The following is a 20,471-nucleotide window of genomic DNA, read 5'->3' as shown; positions in this document are numbered from 1 at the left end:
CAACGCTAGCTATGATATGGAATTGAAAAATTATCATTTTGAAACACCGGTCTAGAGACTTGACGAAGTTAGCAAATTTGAATAGGTAGTGGAGAAGACCCCGTGAGTAAATTAATATGTTTATACCTGGCTTTTGTGATATCCGATTTTTGTGTTCAAACATGAGAATCGAAGCTAGTAACGCTAGCTATGATATTGAATTGAAAAATTATAATTTTGAAATACAGGTCTAGAGACATGACGAAATTAGCAAATTTGAGGAGGTAGTGGAGAAGACCCCGTGAGTAAATTAAAATGTTCATACCTGGCTCGTGTGATATCGGATTTTTGTGTTCAAACATGCGACTCGAATCTAACAATACTAGCTATGATATGGAATTAAAAAATCAAGATTTTGAAACTCAGGTCGAGAGACATGAAGAAATTAGCAAATTTGAGAAGGTAGTGGAGAAGACCCCGTGAGTAATTTAAAATGTTCATACCTGGCTTGTGGGAAATCGGATTTTTGTGTTCAAAAATGCGAATCGAAGCTAACAACGCTAGCTATGATATAGAATTAAAAAATCAAGATTTTGAAACTCAGATCGAGAGACATGAGGAAATTAGCAAATTTGAGGAAGGAGTTGAGAAGACCCGGTGAGTAAATTAAAATGTTCATATCTAGCTCGTGTGATATCGGATTTTTGTGTTCAAACATGAGAATCGAATCTAGCAACGCTAGCTATGATATAGAATTAAAAAATCAAGATTTTGAAACTCAGGTCGAGAGATATGAAGAAATTAGCAAAGATGAGGAAGGAGTTGAGAAGACCCGGTGAGTAAATTAAAATGTGCATAGCTGGCTCGTGTGATATCGGATTTTTGTGTTCAAACATGAGAATCGAAGCTAGCAACGCTAGCTATGATATAGAAATTAAAAATCAAGATTTTGAAACACAGGTCGAGAGATATGAAGAAATTAGGAAATTTGAGAAGGTAGTGGAGAAGACCCCATGAGTAAATTGGAATGTTCATACCTGGCTTGTGGGAAATCGGATTTTGGTGTTCAAAAATGCGAATCGAAGCTAACAACGCTAGCTATGATATAGAATTAAAAAATCAAGATTTTGAAACTCAGGTCGAGAGACATGAGGAAATTAGCAAATTTGAGGAAGGAGTTTAGAAGACCCCGTCAGTAATTTAAAATGTTCATACCTGGCTCGTGTGGTATCGGATGTTTGTGTTCAAACATGCGAATCGAAGCTAGCAACGCTAGCTATGATATTAAATTGAAAAAATTATAATTTTGAAATACAGCTCCAGAGACATGACGCTAGCTATCATACAACGCTAGCTATCATACAAAATTATAAAATCAAGATTTTGAAACTCAGATCGAGAGACATGAGGAAACTAGCAAATTTGAGGAGGTAGTGGAGAAGACCCCGTGAGTAAATTAGAATGTTCATACCTAGCACGTGTGATATCGGCTTTCTGTGTTCAAACATGCGAATCGAAGCTAACAACGCTAGCTATTATATAGAATTAAAAAATCAAGGTTTTGAAACTCAGGTCGACAGACATGAAGAAATTAGTAGATTTGAGGAAGGAGTTGAGAAAACCCCGTGAGTAAATTAAAATGTTCATACATGGCTCGTGTGATATCAGATTTTTATGTTCAAACATGCGAATCGAAGCTAACAACACTAGCTATGATATAGAATTAAAAAATCAAGATTTTGAAACTCAGATCGAGAGATATGAGGAAATTAGCAAATTTGAGGATGGAGTTGAGAAGACCCGGTGAGTAAATTAAAATCTTCATATCTAGCTCGTGTGATATTGGATTTTTGTGTTCAAACATGAGAATCGAAGCTAGCAATGCTAGCTATGATATTGAATTGGAAAATTATAATTTCGAGATACAGGTCTAGAGACATGACGAAATTACCAAATTTGAGGAGGTAGTGGAGAAGACCCCGTGAGTAAATTAAAATGTTCATACCTGGCTCGTGTGATATCCGATTTTTGTGTTCAAACATGCGAATCGAAGCTAACAACGCTAGCTATAATATGGAATTAAAAAATCAAGATTTTGAAACTCAGGTCGAGAGACATGAAGAAATTAGCAAATTTGAGAAGGTAGTGGAGAAGACCCCGTGAGTAAATTAAAATGTTCATACCTGGCTTGTGGGAAATCGGATTTCTGTGTTCAAAAATGCGAATCGAAGCTAACAACGCTAGCTATGATATAGAATTAAAAAATCAAGATTTTGAAACTCAGATCGAGAGACCTGAGGAAATTAGCAAATTTGAGGAAGGAGTTAAGAAGACCCGGTGAGTAAATTAAAATGTTCATATCTGGCTCGTGTGATATCGGATTTTTTTGTTCAAACTTGAGAATCGAAGCTAGCAACGCTAGCTATGATATTGAATTGAAAAATTATAATTCTGAAATACAGGTCTAGAGACATGACGAAATTAGCAAAATTGAGGAGGTAGTGGAGAAGACCCCGTGAATAAATTAAAATGTTCATACCTGGCTCCTGTGATATCGGATTTTTGTGTTCAAACATGCGAATCGAAGCTAACAACGCTAGCTATGATATCGAATTGAAAAATTATCATTTTGAAACACCGGTCTAGAGACTTGACGAAGTTAGCAAATTTGAATAGGTAGTGGAGAAGACCCCGTGAGTAAATTAATATGTTTATACCTGGCTTTTGTGATATCGGATTTTTGTGTTCAAAATTGCGAATCGAAGCTAACAATGCTAGCTATGATATGGAATCAAAAAATCAAGATTGTCAAACTCAGGTCGAGAGACATGAAGAAATTAGCAAATTTGAGGAAGGAGTTGAGAAGACCCCGTGAGTAAATTAAAATGTTCATACCTGGCTCGTGTGATATCCGATTTTTGTGTTCAAACATGGGAATCGAAGGTAACAATGCTAGCTATGATATCGAATAAAAAAATCAAGATTTTGAAATTCAGGCCGAGAGACATGAAGAAATTAGCAAATTTGAGGAAGGAGTTGAGAAGACCGCGTGAGTAATTTAAAATGTTAATACCTGGCTCGTGTGATATCGGATTTTTGTGTTCAAACATGTGAATCGAAGCTAACAACGCTAGGTATGATATTGAATTGAAAAATTATCATTTTGAAACACTGGTCTAGAGATTTGACGAAGTTAGCACATTTGAATAGGTAGTGGAGAAGACCCCGTGAGTAAATTAATATGTTTATACCTGGCTTTTGTGATATCGGATTTTTGTGTTCAAACATGAGAATCGAAGAAAATTTATAATTTTGAAACATAGGTCGAGAGACATGACAAAATTAGCAAATTTGAGGAGGTAGTGGACAAGACCCCGTGAGTAAATTAAAATGTTCATGCCTGGCTTGTGGGATATCGGATTTTTGTGTTCAAAAATGCGAATCGAAGCTAACAACGCTAGCTATGATATAGAATTAAAAAATCAAAATTTCGAAACTCAGGTCGAGAGATATTAACAAATTAGCAAAGATGAGGAAGGAGGTGAGAAGACCCGGTGAGTAAATTAAAATGTTCATAGCTGGCTCGTGTGATATCGGATTTTTGTGTTCAAACATGAGAATCGAAGCTAGCAACGCTAGCTATGATATAGAAATTAAAAAATCAAGATTTTGAAACTTAGGTCAAGAGATATGCTGTAATTAGGAAATTTGAGAAGGTAGTGGAGAAGACCCCATGAGTAAATTAGAATGTTCATACCTGGCTTCTGGGAAATCGGATTTCTGTGTTCAAAAATGCGAATCGAAGCTAACAACGCTAGCTATGATATAGAATTAAAAAATCAAGATTTTGAAACTCAGGTCGAGAGACATGAGGAAATTAGCAAATTTGAGGAAGGAGTTTAGAAGACCCCGTGAGTAATTTAAAATGTTCATACCTAGCTCGTGTGATATCGAATGTTTGTGTTCAAACATCCGAATCGAAGCTAACAACGCTAGCTATGATATTGAATTGAAAAGTTAACATTTTGAAACACCGCTCTAGAGACTTGATGAAGTTAGCAAATTTGAATAGGTAGTGGAGAAGACCCCGTGAGTAAATTAATATGTTTATACCTGGCTTTTATGATATCGGATTTTTGTGTTCAAAATTGCGAATCGAAGCTAACAATGCTAGCTATGATATGGAATCAAAAAATCAAGATTGTCAAACTCAGGTCGAGAGACATGAAATAATTATCAAATTAGAGGAAGGAGTTGAGAAGACCCCGTGAGTAAATTAAAATGTTCATACCTGGCTCGTGTGATATCGGATTTTTGTGTTCAAACATGGGCATCAAAGGTAACAACGCTAGCTATGATATCGAATTAAAAAATCAAGATTTTGAAATTCAGGCCGACAGACATGAAGAAATTAGCAAATTTGAGGAAGGAGTTGAGAAGACCGCGTGAGTAATTCAAAATGTTAATACCTGGCTTGTGGGATATCGGATTTTTGTGTTCAAAAATGCGAATCGAAGCTAACATCGCTAGCTATGATATAGAATTAAAAAATCAAGATTTCGAAACTCAGGTCGAGAGATATTAACAAATTAGCAAAGATGAGGAAGGAGGTGAGAAGACCCGGTGAGTAAATTAAAATGTTCATTTCTGGCTCGTGTGATATCGGATTTTTGCGTTCAAACATGAGAATCGAAGCTAGCAACGCTAGCTATGATATTGAATTGAAACATTATAATTTTGAAACTTAGGTCGACAGACATGAAGAAATTAGCAAACTTGAGGAAGGAGTTGAGAAAACCGCGTGAGTAAATTAAAATGTTCATACCTGGCTCGTGTGATATCAGATTTTTATGTTCAAACATGCGAATCGAAGCTAACAACACTAGCTATGATATGGAATTAAAAAATCAAGATTTTGAAACTCAAGTCAATAGACATGAACCAGTTAGCAAATTTGAGAAGGTAGTGGAGAAGACCCCGTGAGTAAATTAGCTGGCTTGTGTGATATCGGATTTTTGTGTTCAAACATGAGAATCGAAGCTAGCAACGCTAGCTATGATATTGAATTGGAAAATTATAATTTTGAAATACAGGTCTAGAGACATGACGAAAATAGCAAATTGGAGGAGGTAGTGGAGAAAACCCCGTGAGTAAATTAAAATGTTCATACCTGGCACGTGTGATATCGGATTTTCGTGTCCAAACATGCGAATCGAAGCTAACAACGCTCGCTATGATATAGAATTAAAAAATCAAGATTTTGAAACTCAGGTCGAGAGACATGAAGAAATTAGCAAATTTGAGAAGGTAGTGGAGAAGACCCCATGAGTAAATTAAAATGTTCATGCCAGGGTTGTGGGATATCGGATTTTTGTGTTCAAAAATGCGAATCGAAGCTAACATAGCTAGCTATGATATAGAATTAAAAAATCAAGATTTCGAAACTCAGGTCGAGAGATATTAACAAATTAGCAAAGATGAGGAAGGAGGTGAGAAGACCCGGTGAGTAAATTAAAATGTTCATAGCTGGCTCGTGTGATATCGGATTTTTGTGTTCAAACATGAGAATCGAAGCTAGCAACGCTAAGTACGATATTGAATTGAAAAATTATAATTTTGAAACTCAGGTCGACAGACATGAAGAAATTAGCAAACTTGAGGAAGGAGTTAAGAATATTAAAATGTTCATGCCTGGCTTGTGGGATATCGGATTTTTGTGTTCAAAAATGCGAATCGAAGCAAACAACACTAGCTATGATATAGAATTAAAAAATCCAGATTTCGAAACTTAGGTCGAGCGATATTAACAAATTAGCAAAGATGAGGAAGGAGGTGAGAAGACCCGGTGAGTAAATTAAAATGTTCATAGCTGGCTCGTGTGATATCGGATTTTTGTGTTCAAACATGAGAATCGAAGCTAGCAACGCTAGCTATGATATTGAATTGAAAATTTATAATTTTAAAACTCAGGTCGACAGACATGAAGAAATTAGCAAACTTGAGGAAGGAGTTGAGAAAACCCCGTGAGTAAATTAAAATGTTCATACCTGGCTCGTGTGATATCAGATTTTTATGTTCAAACATGCGAATCGAAGCTAACAACACTAGCTATGATATGGAATTAAAAAATCAAGATTTTGAAACTCAAGTCGAGAGACATGAACAAATTAGCAAATTTGAGAAGGTTGTGGACAAGACCCCGTGAGTAAATTAGCTGGCTCGTGTGATATTGGATTTTTGTATTCAAACATTAGAATCGAAGCTAGCAACGCTAGCTATGATATTGAATTGGAAAATTATAATTTTGAAATACAGGTCTAGAGACATGACGAAAATAGCAAATTGGAGGAGGTAGTGGAGAAGACCCCGTGAGTAAATTAAAATGTTCATACCTGGCACGTGTGATATCGGATTTTCGTGTCCAAACATGCGAATCGAAGCTAACAACGCTCCCTATGATATAGAATTAAAAAATCAAGATTTTGAAACTCAGGTTTAGAGACATGAAGAAATTAGGAAATTTGAGAAGGTAGTGGAGAAGACCCCATGAGTAAATTAAAATGTTCATGCCTGGCTTGTGGGATATCGGATTTTTGTGTTCAAAAATGTGAATTGAAGCTAACAACGCTAGCTATGATATAGTAATTAAAAAATCAAGATTTTGAAACTCAGGTCGAGAGATATGAAGTAATTAGGATATTTGAGAAGGTAGTGGAGAAGACCCCATGAGTAAATTAGAATGTTCATACCTGGCTTGTGGGAGATCGGATTTTTGTGTTCAAAAATGCGAATCGAAGCTAACAACTCTAGCCATGATACAGAATTAAAAAATCAAGATTTTGAAACTCAGGTCGAGAGACATGAGGAAATAAGACCCCGTCAGTAATTTAAAATGTTCATACTTGGCTCGTGTGATATCGAATGTTTGTGTTCAAACATGCGAATCGAAGCTAACAACGCTAGCTATGATATTGAATTGAAAAATTATCATTTTTATACACTGGTCTAGAGATTTGACGAAGTTAGCAAATTTGAATAGGTAGTGGAGAAGACCCCGTGAGTAAATTAATATGTTTATACCTGGCTTTTGTGATATCGGATTTTTGTGTTCAAACATGAGAATCGAAGAAAATTTATAATTTTGAAATATAGGTCGAGAGACATGACAAAATTAGCAAATTTGAGGAGGTAGTGAACAAGACCCTGTGAGTAAATTAAAATGTTCATGCCTGGCTTGTGGGATATCGGATTTTTGTGTTCAAAAATGCGATTCGAAGCTAACAACGCTAGCTATGATATAGAATTAAAAAATCAAGATTTCGAAACTGAGGTCGAGAGATATTAAGAAATTAGCAAAGATGAGGAAGGAGTTGAGAAGACCCGGTGAGTAAATTAAAATGTTCATAGCTGGCTCGTGTGATATCGGATTTTTGTTTTCAAACATGAGAATCGAAGCTAGCAACGCTAGCTATGATATTGCATTGAAAAATTATAATTTTGAAATCCAGGTCTAGAGACATGATGAAATTAGCAAATTGGAGGAGGTAGTGGAGTAGACCCCGTGAGTAAATTAAAATGTTCATACCTGGCACGTGTGATATCGATTTTCGTGTTCAAACATGCGAATCGAAGCTAACAACGCTAGCTATGATATGGAATTGAAAAATTATCATTTTGAAACACCGGTCTAGAAACATGACGAAATTAGAAAAATTGAGAAGGTAGTGGAGAAGACCCCGTGAGTAAATTAAAATGTTCATTCCTGGCTTGTGCGATATCGGATTTTCGTGTTCAAACATGCGATTCGAAGCTAACAACGCTAGCTATGATATACAATTAAAAAATCATGATTTTGAAACTCAGGTCGAGAGACATGAAGAAATTAGCAAATTTGAGAAGGTAGTGGAGAAGACCCCATGAGTAAATTAGAATGTTCATACCTGGCTCGTGTGATATCGGATATTTGTGTTCAAACATGCGAATCGAAGCTAACAACGCTAGCTATGATATTGAATTGAAAAATTATCATTTTCAAACACCGGTCTAGAGACTTGACGAAGTTAGCAAATTTGAATAGGTAGTGGAGAAGACCCCGTGAGTAAATTAATATGTTTATACCTGGCTTTTGTGATATCGAAATTTTGTGTTCAAAAATGCGAATCGAAGCTAACAATGCTAGCTATGATATGGAATCAAAAAATCAAGATTGTCAAACTCAGGTCGAGAGACATGAAGAGATTATCATTTTGAAACACCGGTCTAGAGACATGACGAAATTAGCAAATTTGAGAAGGTAGTGGAGAAGACCCCGTGAGTAAATTAAAATGCTCATACCTGGCTCGTATGATGTCGGATTTTTGTGTTCAAACATCGGAATCGAAGGTAACAACGCTAGCTATGATATCGAATTAAAAAATGAAGATTTTGAAATTCAGGCCGAGAGACATGAAGAAATTAGCAAATTTGAGGAAGGAGTTGAGAAGACCGCGTGAGTAATTTAAAATGTTAATACCTGGCTCGTGTGATATCGGATTTTTGTGTTCAAACATGCGAATCGAAACTAAGAACGCTAGCTATGATATAGAATTAAAAAATCAAGATTTTGAAACTCAGGTCGACAGACATGAAGAAATTAGCAATCTTGAGGAAGGAGTTGAGAACACCCCGTGAGTAAGTTAAAATGTTCATACCTGGCTCGTGTGATATCAGATTTTTATGTTCAAACATACGAATCGAAGCTAACAACACTAGCTATGATATAGAATTAAAAAATCAAGACTTTGAAACTAAGGTCCAGAGACATGAAGAAATTAGCAAATTTGAGGAAGGAGTTGAGAAGAGCGCGTTAGTAAATTAAAATGTTCATACCTGGCTCGTGTGATATCGGATTTTTGTGTTCAAACATAAGAATCGAAGCTAAGAACGCAAGTTATGATATAGAATTGAAAAATAATAATTTGGAAACACAGGTCGAGAGACATGAAGAAATTAGCAAATTTGAGGAGGTATTGGAGAAGAGCACGTTAGTAAACTAAAATGTTCATACCTGGCTCGTGTGATTTGAGATTTTTGTGTTCAAACATGCGAATCGAAGCTAACAACACTAGCTATTATATGGAATTAAAAAATCAAGATTTTGAAACTCAAGTCGAGAGACATAAAGAAATTAGCAAAATTGAGAAGGTAGTGGAGAAGACCCCGTGAGTAAATTAAAATGTTCATACCTGGCTTATGGGATATCGGAATTTTGTGTTCAAAAATGCGGATCGAAGCTAACAACGCTAGCTATGATTTGGAATTAGAAAATCAACATTTTGAAACTCAGGTCTAGAGACATGAAGAAATTAGCAAATTTGAGGAAGGAGTTGAGAAGAGCACGTCAGTAAATTAAAATGTTCATACCTGGCACGTGTGATATCGGATTTTTGTGTACAAACATGCGAATGGAAGCTAACAACGCTAGTTACCATATAGAATTAAAAAATCAAGGTTTTGAAACTCAGGTCGACAGACATGAAAAAATTAGCAAATTTGAGAAGGTAGTGGAGAAGACCCCGTGAGTAAATTAAAATGTTCATACCTGGCTTGTGGGATATCGGATTTTGGTGTTCAAAAATGCGAATCGAATCTAACAGCGCTAGTTATGATATAGAATTAAAAAATCAAGACTTTGAAACTCAGGTCCAGAGACATGAAGAAATTAGCAAATTTGAGGAGGGAGTTGAGAAGAGCGTGTCAGTAAATTAAAATGCTCATACCTGGGTCGTGTGATATCGGATTTTTGTGTTCAAACTTGCGAATCTAAGCTAAGAACGCTAGTTATGATACAGAATTGAAAAATAATAATTTTGAAACACAGGTCGAGAGACATGAAGAAATTAGCAAATTTGAGGAGGTATTGGAGAAGAGCGCGTTAGTAAATTAAAATGTTCATACCTGGCTCGTGTGATATTGGATTTTTGTGTTCAAACATGCGAATCGAAGGTAACAACACTATCTATGATATGGAATTAAAAAATCAAGATTTTGAAACTCAGGTCGAGAGACATAAAGAAATTAGCAAATTTAAGAAGGTAGACGAGAAGACCGGGTGAGTAAATTAAAATGTTCATACCTGGCTTGTGGGATATCAGAATTTTGTGTTCAAAAATGCGAATCGAAGCTAACAGCGCTAGCTATGATATAGAATTAAAAAATGAAGACTTTGTAACTCAGGTCCAGAGAAATGAAGAAATTTGCAAATTTTAGGAAGGAGTTGAGAAGAGCGCGTTAGTAAATTAAAATGCTCATACCTGGGTCATGTGATATCGGATTTTTGTGTTCAAACATGCGAATCGAACCTAAGAACGCTAGTTATGATATCGAATTGAAAAATTATAATTTTGAAACACAGGTCGAGAGACATGAAGAAATTAGCAAATTTGAGGAGGTATTGGAGAAGAGCGCGTTAGTAAATTAAAATGTTCATACCTGGCTCGTGTGATATTGGATTTTTGTGTTCAAACATGCGAATCGAAGGTAACAACACTATCTATGATATGGAATTAAAAAATCAAGATTTTGAAAGTCAGGTCGAGAGACATGAAGAAATTAGCAAATTTTAGAAGGTAGTGGAGAAGACCCCGTGAGTAAATTAAAATGTTCATACCTGGTTTGTGGGATATCGGATTCTTGTGTTTAAAAATGTGAATCGAAGCTAACAACGCTAGCTATGATATAGAATTAAAAAATCTAGACTTTGTAACTCAGGTCCAGAGACATGAAGAAATTTGCAAATTTTAGGAAGGAGTTGAGAAGAGCGCGTTAGTAAATTAAAATGCTCATACCTGGGTCATGTGAAATCGGATTTTTGTGTTCAAACATGCGAATCGAAGGTAACAACACTATCTATGATATGGAATTAGAAAATCAAGATTTTGAAACTCCGGTCGAGAGACATGAAGAAATTAGCAAATTTGAGAAGGTAGTGGAGAAGACCCCGTGAGTAAACTAAATTGTTCATACCTGGCTTGTGGGATATCGGATTTCTGTGTTCAAAAATGTGAATCGAAGCTAACAGCGCTAGCTATGATATAGAATTAAAAAATCAAGACTTTGAAACTCAGATCCAGAGACATGAAGAAATTAGCAAATTTGAGGAAGGAGTTCAGAAGAGCATGTCAGTAAATTAAAATGCTCATACCTGGCTTGTGTGATATCGGATTTTTGTGTTCAAAAATGCGAATCGAAGCTAACAACGCTAGCTATGATATGGAATTAGAAAATCAACACTTTGAAAATCAGGTCTAGAGACATTAAGAAATTAGCAAATTTGAGGAAGGAGTTGAGAAGAGCGCGTCAGTAAATTAAAATGTTCATACCTGGCACGTGTGATATCGGATTTTTGTGTACAAACATGCGAATGGAAGCTAACAACGCTAGCTAACAACGCTAGTTACCATATGGAAGCTAACAACGCTAGACTTTGTAACTCAGGTCCAGAGACATGAAGAAATTTGCAAATTTTAGGAAGGAGTTGAGAAGAGCGCGTTAGTAAATTAAAATGCTCATACCTGGGTCGTGTGATATCAGATTTTTGTGTTCAAACATGCGAATCGAACCTAAGAACGCTAGTTATGATATCGAATTGAAAAACTATAATTTTGAAACACAGGTCGAGAGACATGAAGAAATTAGCAAATTTGAGGAGGTATTGGAGAAGAGTGCGTTAGTAAATTAAAATGTTCATACCTGGCTCGTGTGATATTGGATTTTTGTGTTCAAACATGCGAATCGAAGGTAACAACACTATCTATGATATGGAATTAAAAAATCAAGATTTTGAAACTCAGGTCGAGAGACATGAAGAAATTAGCAAATTTGAGAAGGTAGTGGAGAAGACCCCGTGAGTAAATTAAAATGTTCATACCTGGCTTGTGGGATATCAGATTCTTGTGTTCAAAAATGCGAATCGAAGCGAACAACGCTAGCTATGATATAGAATTAAAAAATCAAGACTTTGTAACTCAGGTCCAGAGACATCAAGAAATTTGCAAATTTTAGGAAGGAGTTGAGAAGAGCGCGTTAGTAAATTAAAATGCTCATACCTGGGTCGTGTGAAATCGGATTTTTGTGTTCAAACATGCGAATCGAAGGTAACAACACTATCTATGATATGGAATTAAAAAATGAAGATTTTGAAACTCAGGTCGAGAGACATGAAGAAATTAGCAAATTTGAGAAGGTAGTGGAGAAGACCCCGTGAGTAAATTAAAATGTTCATATCTGGCTTGTGGGATATCGGATTTTAGTGTTCAAAAATGCGAATCGAAGCTAACAGCGCTAGCTATGATATAGAACTAAAAAATCAAGACTTTGAAACTCAGGTCCAGAGACATGAAGAAATTAGCAAATTTGAGGAAGGAGTTTAGAAGAGCGTGACAGTAAATTAAAATGCTCATACCTGTGTCGTGTGATATCGGATTTTTGTGTTCAAACATGCGAATCGAAGCTAAGAACGCTAGTTATGATATAGAATTGAAAAATTATAATTTTGAAACACAGGTCGACAGACATGAAGAAATTAGCAAATTTTTAGGAGGTATTGGAGAAGAGCGCGTTAGTAAATTAAAATGTTTATACCTGGCTCGTGTGATTTGAGATTTTTGTGTTCAAACATGCGAATCGAAGCTAACAACACTAGCTATGATATGCAATTAAAAAATCAAGATTTTGAAATTCAGGTCGAGAGACATAAAGAAATTAGCAAATTTGAGAAGGTTGTGGAGAAGACCCCGTGAGTAAATTAAAATGTTCATACCTGGCTTGTGGGATATCGGATTTTTGTGTTAAAAAATGAGAATCGAAGCTAACAACGCTAGCTATGATATAGAATTAAAAAATCAAGACTTTGTAACTCAGGTCCAGAGACATGAAGAAATCTGCAAATTTTAGGAAGGAGTTGAGAACACCCCGTGAGTAAATTAAAATCAAGACTTTGAAACTCAGATCCAGAGACATGAAGAAATTAACAAATTTGAGGAAGGAGTTCAGAAGAGCGTGTCAGTAAATTAAAATGCGAATCGGATTTTTGTGATATCGGATTTTTGTGTTCAAACATGCGAATCGAAGCTAAGAACGCTAGTTATGATATAGAATTGAAAAATTATAATTTTGAAACACAGGTCAAGAGACATGAAGAAATTAGCAAATTTGAGGAGGTATTGGAGAAGAGCGCGTTAGTAAATTAAAATGTTCATACCTGGCTCGTGTGATATTGGATTTTTGTGTTCAAACATGCGAATCGAAGGTAACAACACTATCTATGATATGGAATTAAAAAATCAATATTTTGAAACTCAGGTCGAGAGACATGAAGAAATTAGCAAATTTGAGAAGGTAGTGGACAAGACCCCGTGAGTAAATTAAAATGTTCATACCTGGCTTGTGGGATATCGGATATTTGTGTTCAAAAATGCGAATCGAAGCTAACAGCGCTAGCTATGATATAGAATTAAAAAATCAAGACTTTGAAACTCAGGTCCAGAGACATGAAGAAATTAGCAAATTTGAGGAAGGAGTTGAGAAGAGCGTGTCAGTAAATTAAAATGCTCATACCTGGGTCGTGTGATATCGGATTTTTATGTTCAAACTTGCGAATCGAAGCTAAGAACGCTAGTTATGATATAGAATTGAAAAATAATAATTTTGAAACATAGGTCGAGAGATATGAAGAAATTAGCAAATTTAAGGAGGTATTGGAGAAGAGCGCGTTAGTAAATTAAAATGTTCATACCTGGCTAGTGTGATTTGAAATATTTGTGTTCAAACATGCGAATCGAAGGTAACAAAACTAGTTATGATATGAAATTAAAAAATCAAGATTTTGAAACTCAGGTCGAGAGACATAAAGAAATTAGCAAATTTGAGAAGGTAGAGGATAATACCCGGTGAGTAAATTAAAATGTTCATACCTGGCTTGTGGGAAATCGGAATTTTGTGTTCAAAAATGCGAATCGAAGCTAACAACGCTAGCTATGATATAGAATTAAAAAATCCAGACTTTGTAACTCAGGTCCAGAGACATGAAGAAATTAGCAAATTTGAGGAAGGAGTTGAGAAGAGCGTGTCAGTAAATTAAAATGCTCATACTTGGGTCGTGTGATATCGGATTTTTATGTTCAAACTTGCGAATCGAAGCTAAGAACGCTAGTTATGATATAGAATTGAAAAATAATAATTTTGAAACATAGGTCGAGAGATATGAAGAAATTAGCAAATTTGAGGAGGTATTGGAGAAGAGCGCGTTAGTAAATTAAAATGTTCATACCTGGCTCGTGTGATTTGAGATATTTGTGTTCAAACATGCGAATCGAAGGTAACAAAATTAGCTATGATATGAAATTAAAAAATCAAGATTTTGAAACTCAGGTCGAGAGACATAAAGAAATTAGCAAATTTGAGAAGGTAGAGGAGAAGACCCGGTGAGTAAATTAAAATGTTCATACCTGGGTTGTGGGAAATCGGAATTTATTGTTCAAAAATGCGAATCGAAGCTAACAACGCTAGCTATGATATAAAATTAAAAAATCAAGACTTTGTAACTCAGGTCCAGAGACATGAAGAAATTAGCAAATTTGAGGAAGGAGTTGAGAAGAGCGTGTTAGTAAATTAAAATGTTCATACCTGGCTCGTGTGATATCGGATTTTTGTGTTCAAACATAAGAATCGAAGCTAAGAACGCAAGTTATGATATAGAATTGAAAAATAATAATTTGGAAACACAGGTCGAGAGACATGAAGAAATTAGCAAATTTGAGGAGGTATTGGAGAAGAGCACGTTAGTAAACTAAAATGTTCATACCTGGCTCGTGTGATTTGAGATTTTTGTGTTCAAACATGCGAATCGAAGCTAACAACACTAGCTATTATATGGAATTAAAAAATCAAGATTTTGAAACTCAAGTCGAGAGACATAAAGAAATTAGCAAATTTGAGAAGGTAGAGGAGAATACCCGGTGAGTAAATTAAAATGTTCATACCTGGCTTGTGGGAAATCGGAATTTTGTGTTCAAAAATGCGAATCGAAGCTAACAACGCTAGCTATGATATAGAATTAAAAAATCAAGACTTTGTAACTCAGGTCCAGAGACATGAAGAACAGCGCGTGAGTAAATTAAAATGCTCATACCTGGGTCGTGTGATATCGAATTTTTGTGTTCAAACATGTGAATCGAAGCTAAGAATGCTAGTTATGATATAGAATTGAAAAATTATAATTTTGAAACACAGGTCAAGAGACATGAAGAAATTAGCAAATTTGAGGAGGTATTGGAGAAGAGCGCGTTAGTAAATTAAAATGTTCATACCTGGCTCGTGTGATATTGGATTTTTGTGTGCAAACATGAGAATCGAAGCTAGCAACGCTAGCTATGATATTGAATTGAAAAATTATAATTTTGAAATACAGGTCTAGAGACATGACGAAATTAGCAAATTGGAGGAGGTAGTGGAGAAGACCCGGTGAGTAAATAAAAATGTTCATACCTGGCTTGTGGGATATCGGAATTTTGTGTTCAAAAATGCGAATCGAAGCTAACAACGCTAGCTATGATATAGAATTAAAAAATCTAGACTTTGTAACTCAGGTCCAGAGACATGAAGAAATTTGCAAATTTTAGGAAGGAGTTGAGAAGAGCGCGTTAGTAAATTAAAATGCTCATACCTGGGTCGTGTGAAATCGGATTTTTGTGTTCAAACATGTGAATCGAAGGTAACAACACTATCTATGATATGGAATTAAAAAATCAAGATTTTGAAACTCAGGTCGAGAGACATGAAGAAATTAGCAAATTTGAGAAAGTAGTGGAGAAGACCCCGTGAGTAAATTAAAATGTTCATACCTGGCTTGTGGGATATCGGATTTTTGTGTTCAAAGATGCGAATCGAATCTAACAGCGCTAGCTATGATATAGAATTAAAAAATCAAGACTTTGAAACTCAGATCCAGAGACATGAAGAAATTAACAAATTTGAGAAAGGAGTTCAGAAGAGCGTGTCAGTAAATTAAAATGCTCATACCTGGCTTGTGTGATATCGGATTTTTGTGTTCAAACATGCGAATCGAAGCTAAGAACGCTAGTTATGATATAGAATTGAAAAATTATAATTTTGAAACACAGGTCGAGAGACATGAAAAAATTAGCAAATTTTTAGGAGGTCTAGTGACATGACGAAATTAGCAAATTGGAGGAGGTAGTGGAGAAGAGCCCGTGAGTAAATTAAAATGTTCATACCTGGCTCGTGCGATATCGGATTTTTGTGTTGAAACATGCATATCGAAGCTAACAACGCTAGCTATGATATGGAATTAAAAAATCAAGACTTTGAAACTCAGGTCTAGAGACATGAAGAAATTAGCAAATTTGAGGAAGGAGTTGAGAAGAGCGCGTCAGTAAATTAAAATGTTCATACCTGGCATGTGTGATATCGGATTTTTGTGTTCAAACATGCGAATGGAAGCTAACAACGCTAGCTACCATATAGAAACTCAGTTCGACAGACATGAAGAAATTAGCAAATTTTAGAAGGTAGTGGAGAAGACCCCATGAGTAAATTAAAATGATCATGCCTGGCTTGTGGGATATCAGATTTTTGTGTTCAAACATGCGAATCGAAGCTAACAACGCTAGCTATGATATAGAATTAAAAAATTATGATTTTGAAACTCAGGTCGAGAGATATGAAGAAATTAGCAAAGATGAGGAAGGAGTTGCGAAGACCCGGTGAGTAAATTAAAATGTTCATAGCTGGCTCGTGTGATATCGTATTTTTGTGTTCAAACATGCGAATCGAGAGATATGAAGAAATTAGCAAATTTGAGGAGGTATTGGAGAAGAGCGCGTTAGTAAATTAAAATGTTCATACCTGGCTCGTGTGATTTGAGATATTTGTGTTCAAACATGCGAATCGAAGGTAACAAAATTAGCTATGATATGAAATTAAAAAATCAAGATTTTGAAACTCAGGTCGAGAGACATAAAGAAATTAGCAAATTTGAGAAGGTAGAGGAGAAGACCCGGTGAGTAAATTAAAATGTTCATACCTGGGTTGTGGGAAATCGGAATTTATTGTTCAAAAATGCGAATCGAAGCTAACAACGCTAGCTATGATATAAAATTAAAAAATCAAGACTTTGTAACTCAGGTCCAGAGACATGAAGAAATTAGCAAATTTGAGGAAGGAGTTGAGAAGAGCGCGTTAGTAAATTAAAATGTTCATACCTGGCTCGTGTGATATCGGATTTTTGTGTTCAAACATAAGAATCGAAGCTAAGAACGCAAGTTATGATATAGAATTGAAAAATAATAATTTGGAAACACAGGTCGAGAGACATGAAGAAATTAGCAAATTTGAGGAGGTATTGGAGAAGAGCACGTTAGTAAACTAAAATGTTCATACCTGGCTCGTGTGATTTGAGATTTTTGTGTTCAAACATGCGAATCGAAGCTAACAACACTAGCTATTATATGGAATTAAAAAATCAAGATTTTGAAACTCAAGTCGAGAGACATAAAGAAATTAGCAAATTTGAGAAGGTAGAGGAGAATACCCGGTGAGTAAATTAAAATGTTCATACCTGGCTTGTGGGAAATCGGAATTTTGTGTTCAAAAATGCGAATCGAAGCTAACAACGCTAGCTATGATATAGAATTAAAAAATCAAGACTTTGTAACTCAGGTCCAGAGACATGAAGAACAGCGCGTGAGTAAATTAAAATGCTCATACCTGGGTCGTGTGATATCGAATTTTTGTGTTCAAACATGTGAATCGAAGCTAAGAATGCTAGTTATGATATAGAATTGAAAAATTATAATTTTGAAACACAGGTCAAGAGACATGAAGAAATTAGCAAATTTGAGGAGGTATTGGAGAAGAGCGCGTTAGTAAATTAAAATGTTCATACCTGGCTCGTGTGATATTGGATTTTTGTGTGCAAACATGAGAATCGAAGCTAGCAACGCTAGCTATGATATTGAATTGAAAAATTATAATTTTGAAATACAGGTCTAGAGACATGACGAAATTAGCAAATTGGAGGAGGTAGTGGAGAAGACCCCGTGAGTAAATTAAAATGTTCATACCTGGCACGTGTGATATCGGATTTTTGTGTTCAAACATGTGAATCGAAGCTAACAACGCTAGCTATGATATAGAATTAAAAAATCAAGATTTTGAAACTCAGGTCGACAGACATGAAGAAATTAGCAAACTTGAGGAAGGAGTTGAGAACACCCCGTGAGTAAATTAAAATGTTCAAACCTGGCTCGTGTGATATCAGATTTTTATGTTCAAACATGCGAATCGAAGCTAACAACACTAGCTATGATATGGAATTAAAAAATCAAGATTTTGAAACTCAGGTCGAGAGACATAAAGAAATTAGCAAATTTGAGAAGGTAGTGGAGAAGACCCCGTGAGTAAATTAAAATGTTCATACCTGGCTTGTGGGATATCGGATTTGCGTGTTCAAAAATGCGAATCGAAGCTCACAACGCTAGCTATGATATAGAATTAAAAAATCTAGAATTTGTAACTCAGGTTCAGAGACATGAAGAAATTTGCAAATTTTAGGAAGGAGTTGAGAAGAGCGCGTGAGTAAATTAAAATGCTCAGACCTGGGTCGTGTGATATCGGATTTTTGTGTTCAAACATGCGAATTGAAGCTAAGAACGCTAGTTATGATATAGAATTGAAACATTATAATTTTGAAACACAGGTCAAGAGACATGAAGAAATTAGCAAATTTGAGGAGGTATTGGAGAAGAGCGCGTTAGTAAATTAAAATGTTCATACCTGGCTCGTGTGATATTAGATTTTTGTGTTCAAACATGCGAATCGAAGGTAACAACACTATCTATGATATGGAATTAAAAAATCAAGATTTTGAAACTCAGGTCGAGAGACATGAAGAAATTAGCAAATTTGAGAAGGTAGTGGAGAAGACCCCGTGAGTAAATTAAAATGTTCATACCTGGCTTGTGGGATATCGGATTTTTGTGTTCAAGAATGCGAATCGAAGCTAACAGCGCTAGCTATGATATAGAATTAAAAAATAAAGACTTTGAAACTCAAGTCCAGAGACATGAAGAAATTAGCAAATTTGAGGAAGGAGTTGAGAAGAGCGTGTCAGTAAAATAAAATGCTTATACCTGGCTCGTGTGATATCGGAGTTTTGTGTTCAAACTTGCGAATTGAAGCTAAGAACGCTAGTTATGATATAGAATTGAAAAACTATAATTTTGAAACATAGGTCGAGAGATATGAAGAAATTAGCAAATTTGAGGAGGTATTGGAGAAGAGCGCATTAGTAAATTAAAATGTTCATACCTGGCTCGTGTGATCTTGGATTTTTGTGTTCAAACATGCGAATCGAAGGTAACAACACTAGCTATGATATGGAATTAAAAAATCAAGATTTTGAAACTCAGGTCGAAAGACATGAAGAAATTAGCAAATTTGAGAAGGTAGTGGAGAAGACACCGTGAGTAAATTAAAATGTTCATACCTGGCTTGTGGGATATCGGATAATTGTGTTCAAGAATGCGAATCAAAGCTAACAACACCAGCTATGATATTGAATTGAAAATTTATAATTTTGAAACATAGGTCGAGAGACATGACAAAATTAGCAAATTTGAGGAGGTAGTGGACAAGACCCCGTGAGTAAATTAAAATGTTCATGCCTGGCTTGTGGGATATCAGATTTTTGTGTTCAAACATGCGAATCGAAGCTAACAACGCTAGCTATGATATAGAATTAAAAAATCAAGAAATTAGCATAGATGAGGAAGGAGTTGAGAAAACCCGGTGAGTAAATTAAAACGTTTATAGCTGGCTCGTGTGATATCGGATTTTTCTGTTCAAACATGAGAATCGAAGCTAGCAACGCTAGCTATGATATTGAATTGCAAAATTATAATTTTGAAATACAGGTGTTCATACCTGGCACGTGTGATATCGGATTTTTGTGTTCAAACATGCGAATCGAAGCTAACAACGCTAGCTATGATATAGAATTAAAAAATCGAGATTTTGAAACTCAGGTCGACAGACATGAAGAAATTAGCAAACTTGAGGAAGGAGTTGAGAACACCCCGTGAGTAAATTAAAATGTTCATACCTGGCTCGTGTGATATCAGATTTTTATGTTCAAACATGCGAATCGAAGCTAACAACACTAGCTATGATATGGAATTAAAAAATGAAGACTTTGAAACTCAGGTCCAGAGACATGAAGAAAGTAGCAAATTTGAGGAAGGAGTTGAGAAGAGCGCGTCAGAAATTAAAATGTTCATACCTGGCTCGTGTGATCTCGGATTTTTGTGTTCAAACATGAGAATAGAAGCTAGCAAAGCTAGCTATGATATTGAATTGAAAAATTATAATTTTGAAATACAGGTCTAGAGACATGACGAAATTAGCAAATTGGAGAAGGTAGTGGAGAAGACCCC

Source organism: Azolla caroliniana, unplaced genomic scaffold (assembly GCF_043228905.1).
Source record: "Azolla caroliniana isolate FFs.n. ecotype wild unplaced genomic scaffold, voAzoCaro1.0.p SCAF_15, whole genome shotgun sequence".
In the NCBI taxonomy this organism is placed as follows: Eukaryota; Viridiplantae; Streptophyta; class Polypodiopsida; order Salviniales; family Salviniaceae; genus Azolla; species Azolla caroliniana.
Note: the sequence above shows the minus strand (reverse complement) of the source record.